Consider the following 5900-nt stretch of genomic DNA (forward strand, 5'->3'; position numbering starts at 1 on the left):
CAATGTTGGAACGAACTAGGAGGTAGTCATAGAGCCATCTTGGAAGCTGGCCCCACAGGAAGCTTGGTGTACACCCTCTTCACCTGCAGGCAGTCTACACTGCCAGCCTCCTCAGTCCTGGTACCACCCTGAAGTACACTCCTTCCACCAAGCCACCCACAAATCCCCACTCAGGAAAGACTGTTGTGTGTAGGTCTCCCAAGAATTCAGGGCAGCAGAGGCACTGGGTCCAGAGTACCAACTGTCTGACTCTCTTGTCAGATGTCACTGCCATGAACACTCATCCTACATCTGCCTTGTGGTGTCCCTCTCCCAAGCCTCAAGTTCACAGGGCTCCTAACTCACCTCTCCCTCCCTTGTGGGCAGACAGGAGAGCCCATCACTCCCCCACTGTCCCATGAGCCTCACAGCTCTGGAAAGGGGCAAGGAGTGGTGGTACACGCTGTCATCTCAGCTACTCACTGGGGAGCCACAGGCAGGAGGACCCCCTTCCAGGCCAGCCCAGGCAAAGTTAATGAGACACAATCTCAAAAGCAAACTACAGGCTTGGCATAGTGACTCATGCGTGTAATCCTAGCTACTCAGGAGGCAAGAGATTGCATTTTGAGGACATATCAACCAACAAAAAGGTGGGCGTGGTTGCTGTCATCCCAGCTATGAAGGAAGTATAAACAGGAGGATCACAGTCCTGGGGATAAACTCAAGACCTTATTCAAAAAATAACTACAGCAAAAAGGGCAGGGGGCATGGCTCAAATGGTAGAGCTCCTGACTAGTAAGTGCAACATTTTGAGTTGGAACCCCAGTATTACCAAAATATAAATAAATAAAATAAAAAACAAAATACAAACAAAATGGCTTTGGGTATGGCTCAAGTGGTAGAGCAAGCTATCCCTAGATAAGAGATAAGAGAGCGGGGCGGTCTTCCACCTACCTCCAGCTGTTGGCACAGATGCTGCCCCAGTCCCCCACCCCAAGAACTATCAAAATAGGGGAGACTGCTCCAGTAAGGAAGAGAGACCCCAGCAGGCCTCACACACAGTGCCTCCCTCAGTCTGTGAGAAGAGTCTCACTGTTTCATGCCACTAAGTTTTGGGGTGGTTTAATACACAGCACAAAATAATCAGACCACCCCTATCTGCAAACAAGTCGCTCCTCCTCTCCTGCGCAATAAGCCAGAGGAATGGAGAGAAGAAACAAAGGTGTTCACCTGATACATCTTCAGATCCAGGGGAGGAGGAAAAACAGCGGCAGGAAGAGACTGCTCTACAGCCACAGCCACATACCTGTGCCTTTTGTCCCTTCCCCTCTGCCCAGTGCCTATGCACAGCCCCCAATTTCTGCTGCTTCCTCCTGCCCTTTAGGTCTTCTTCCCCCTCAACCTTCCACCCCCTGGCCTCAGGCCAGCATCTGGAAATACATAGGGCCCACTTCTGGCAACGGGAAAAAGTTGCAGGAGCTGGGACATCACAGCCCCTCAGCTCACCGTGAACAGGGAGAGGGCTGCCCTTCTTTGAGTTGAATCACACCTGGAAGGAAAAACAACACCTTATTTTTAAATGAAAAGGGGGATTTCTTGGGAAGTCGCTGAGCTAGCCCACGGAACAGCTGTCAGCAGGAATCTAGAAGGTAGTTCCAGGGCCCTTGCAACTGGAGCATGAACTGTTCTGAAAGATCATGGCTGGGGAATTGGCTCATGGAGGACTTACGCTTCCTCCATATTTGGGTTTCTTTCTCCACGATCATGTCTAATCAATGATAACGACATTTCTATTTAGAGAGAGAAAGCAATTTGAAGCAAGGGGGGGATGCCTGGAGTCCCACAACCTCTGCCCTCCCTCAGCCCTCACCCCAGGGCCCCGGGCACCTTCACTGAGCTGGATAATTTCTCAAGACATTCCAGCTCAAACTTATCAACAAATGCTAGAATCCGGACCCAGTCCCATCTGCCCTGTCCTGGTGTGGATGGCAGCTAGCACTTTGGGGCCCATCAGTGCCCCCATATATAGTATAGACACCTGGGCCACTCCTTCCCCACCCCCCACCTCCCCACCCCACTATGGTGGTCTTGCGCCTGCAGACAAATGATGCCCACTTCCCCTGCAGCTGTGACTCCTGAGCTCATCCGTCAGCTGCCCAGCCAGTGCAATCTGAGTTTAATGATGTCATGACAGGAGTGATTACAATTGTTAATTACCTTCCAGCCATGGCAGCTTGGTGAGCCTTCAGCCATCCTAAGGCTGGCCCTGTCTTATACACTACTCTTGGTCACTTTGCCACCCTGTCGTACTTCTGCATGCCCCAGGACATGGGATGGGCATTCTGTGAGGATTTTAAAGCACCAGTGAATCTCTCAAACCAGGAACACCTGAGTGTTTTCCCCGATTTAATTTCTAGAACCCATGCTGTGGAAGTCCTGGAGGGAAATACTGATCACATCACTCTCTGCTTACCGCCAGTCAACAGCTCCCTCTGCCACAGCATGAAGTGGAAACACCTTAGCCTGAGCTGTCCCCTTTACCCATTACCCTAGGCCTTCACCTCCTATCTACTCTCCCAGACCTGCAGCACAGCTAAGGGCAGAATGTAGCCCAGGCCTCCACTCTTGCCTCTCTTTCTACCCCAGAGTGATTTGGGACTCCTGGGATCTCCTGTGGCACTTCCTGTGACCCTCCTTGTCACACATCAACTCCCCTTGGTGGGGGAGTGGGGTGGAACCAAGGTTCCTGTCAGTGTCCTGTCTCTCTACTGCAAGGAGCTTTTTTTTGCAGTACTGGGGTTTGAACTCAGGACCTTCACCTTGAGCCACTCCATCAGCCCTATTTTTGTGATGGGTTTTTTCAAGATAAGGTCTGGAGAATTAGTTGCCCAGGCTGGTTTTGAACCATGATCCTCCTGATCTCTGCCTCCTGAGTAGCTAGGATTACAGGTGTGAGCCACTGGCACCCAGCCGCGGGGAGCTTCTGAGGCAGGACCCCAAGTCAGCACTCACCCCAGGTGGACTCAGTGCTCAAAATGCATGGAAAATTGAATCTTAGAACCCAGGAGCCAGGAAGCAAAAATGGTCCAGGGTAGAGGATGGGGAGTAGGGGTGGGGGGTGGGGCACTGATTCTTCCCCAGGTGATTCTGGATGACCAAGGCCAGGCCCATACATACCACCTTACACCCTGAGTCCCATCTGGCTTTTCCTCCCACCTCCCCCTCTGTGAGTTATCAAAACTGCAAACAGGATTCTGTCTCTCCTTGGCTTAAAACTTGCATCACCTCAAAGTAAGGCTTTGTTTGGCCTCCAGGTTCTTCATGACCACAGTAGGCACTTTTGGTGTTATTTGCTCAGCCCACTGGCACCTTTCTCCTCTGAAGACTACATCCCTACACATTTATCATGGCCATGACAGCTAGGAGTGCACCTCACACAGTGTCCTCAGGTTACAGGTGGCTGTCCCTCTTACCTATAACAGGTACTTAAAGTGCTTTTGCTGAAAAGCACTGACTCCTTACTTGGACCCACAAATTAACTAATAGCAGGAGAAAAGCTTGGCATCTCTGCCTCCATTTTTCATGTCTGTCTTTGCTCTGACCATTCACCTTGTAGTCACCTTGGAATCCAGGAAGCACAGGACTGATAACATCTTTATAAGGAAGGATGGAGAAAACTGCCCCTAAAGAAAGGAACAGCAGTGGTTTTCAGGACAGACACCACCTGCCACACACCCCCACACACACACACATACCCCACCAGGCAACAATGACTTGCTTATCCCTACCAGATTGCTCCCCTCACGTGATGACATAATGATCAACCAGGCAGCACCGTGACTGTACCCCAAAGATGGGCTGAGATGCTTTCTTCCCACAGAGTGGCATGTAAATAAACCTCCTTTCTTTGCCCTTCACCATACTCCTCTCTCTCTCTCTCTCTCTCTCTCTCTGCTCTCTGGCAGTACTGGGGTTTGAACTCAGGGCTTTTCACTTGCTAGACAGGCATGCTATCCTTGTGTCATGCCTCCGTCCCTACTCATCTCTTTACCTGGCATTTTGGGGCAAGCTGCAGAGCTGACATGTAGAACCTCCAGTGTTTGGGCCTGGGACCTAAAACTCTGGTTTCAAACCCTGTAAGTGCATCTTCCAAGATATGGGATGTGAATGAATGCTTGGGGACATTACTGTGCACTAGAAGCCCAGAAAATGGGGAGAAAAGTGGGCTGCAGAGAGGACAGGTAAAATGAATGATTGGGAACAGGGAGGAAAAGAGGGGCACAGAGAGAAAAAATGCCAGGCAGCTTTGCAAGCCAGGCCCATCCCTTCCTCAGACCCAGTTCCACTGAGTTCCAGAAGAGACTACTGAATCCTTTAAGTGCAGTCCTTTCTTCTGCTGGCTTCTGTTAAATGACTAACAAAATGCAGGGAACGTTGTTCTTCCTAATGTGGAAGAGATACTACATGTATATGACAGAAATACTTTGAAAAACCCTTTGGAGCACTGGTGTGGTAGCACAGGCCCGTAACCTAGCACCTGGGAGTTAAGGCAGGAGGATCTCAAGTTTGAGGCCAGCCTGGGCTACTCATTGAGACCCTGTCTAAAAAAAGAAAAGGGGAAAAAAGGAAGGAAGAAAGGATGGAGGGAAAGGGAAGGAGGGGTTGGTGGGGGGGGGTTGGTGGCACTGGGGTTTTGAACTTAGGACCTCACACTTGCTAGGCATGCACTCTACCACTTGAACCACCCACCAGCTCAAGGGGTGGGGGTGTAGCTAAGTGGAAGAGTAATTAGCATGTGTGAGACCCTGAGTTTGATCCCCAGTGCTACAAAAAAAACAAAAGGAAAGAAAGCCCTTTGGGGACTGGGGGTATGGCTCAAGTGATAGAGTACTTACCTAGCAAGCACAAGGCCCTAAGTTCAAATCCCAGCACTGATAACTAAATAAATAAATACATAAATGAATAAGTACACAAATAAATAAACAAAGCCCTTTGGGGTGCAGTAGGGATTTCAGGAAACATTTCAAGAGATTATCAGTGTTCTATAACGTAGTGGGGAGGCTGCCTTCTTTCTTTCTTTTTATTGCTTGTTTTTTGTTCTTGTTTTTTTAAAACTGGAAAGAACAGATACTACACTTGATCTCAGTCAAAAAGCTGAGAAGCAATTGTTCTTGTTGTTTTTGAGACAAAGTTTCATTATTGTAGCCCAGACTAGCCTTGAACTCAAGATCCTCCAGCCTCCATTCCCATGCTCTGGGGTTATGGGCATGCCCCGCCATGCTTTTGGAGGGAGAGAAGCTGCCTCTGAGCACAGGACAAGTGCATCATGCTGTCTCTAAAGGGAATCAGGGTAGGTGCAGAGAGCAACTCTGGCTTTAACCCCAGAGCTGCCACTTTATATAGACTGGGCCGTTATTTCCAGCCTCAGTTTCCTGACTGTAAAGAGGGGATGATGATAAGAAGCCCTACTTCAGGGGGCCAGGCTAAGGACCGAGCAAGTCAATACAAGGAAAGTACACAGTAACACCTGGTAGCCAGCAAACGCCCAACACATGTCGGTAAAGTGGAAAATGTGGGTCCTGAGGGATACACGTGTGCCCATTTGAGGCAGTCACTGAGGCAAATTTGAGAAGAATGAATTTTTCTCTTGAAGGCTGCGTCTGCCCATTGTTGCTCAGGTGGGCCTGAACTCATGGGCTCAAGAGATCTTCCCACCTCGGCCTCCCAAATGCTGAGACTACATGTGCACACCACCGCACTCTACCTGAGAAGAAGGGAATTCAAAGGAGACTGCACACCGCTGCATTCCAGGGCATGTTCTGGGGACAAGGCAGCCAGGGTCCCTGTCAAAGAGTTTCATTTGCGGGGGTTGAGGGAGGCAGACTCCCACAAAGACAACCAATACCAATAACATGATGGGG

The 5900-nt window shown here is 49.8% G+C and overlaps 1 pseudogene; it reads right to left on the minus strand.

The window, feature by feature from the left end:
- Window positions 1-4940: 4940 nt before the first annotated feature.
- On the minus strand, window positions 4941-5145 carry LOC141425113 (U2 spliceosomal RNA; annotated as a pseudogene).
- Between the last annotated feature and the right edge of the window lie 755 nt (window positions 5146-5900).

Source organism: Castor canadensis, chromosome 7 (genome assembly GCF_047511655.1).
Source record: "Castor canadensis chromosome 7, mCasCan1.hap1v2, whole genome shotgun sequence".
Classification (NCBI taxonomy): Eukaryota; Metazoa; Chordata; class Mammalia; order Rodentia; family Castoridae; genus Castor; species Castor canadensis.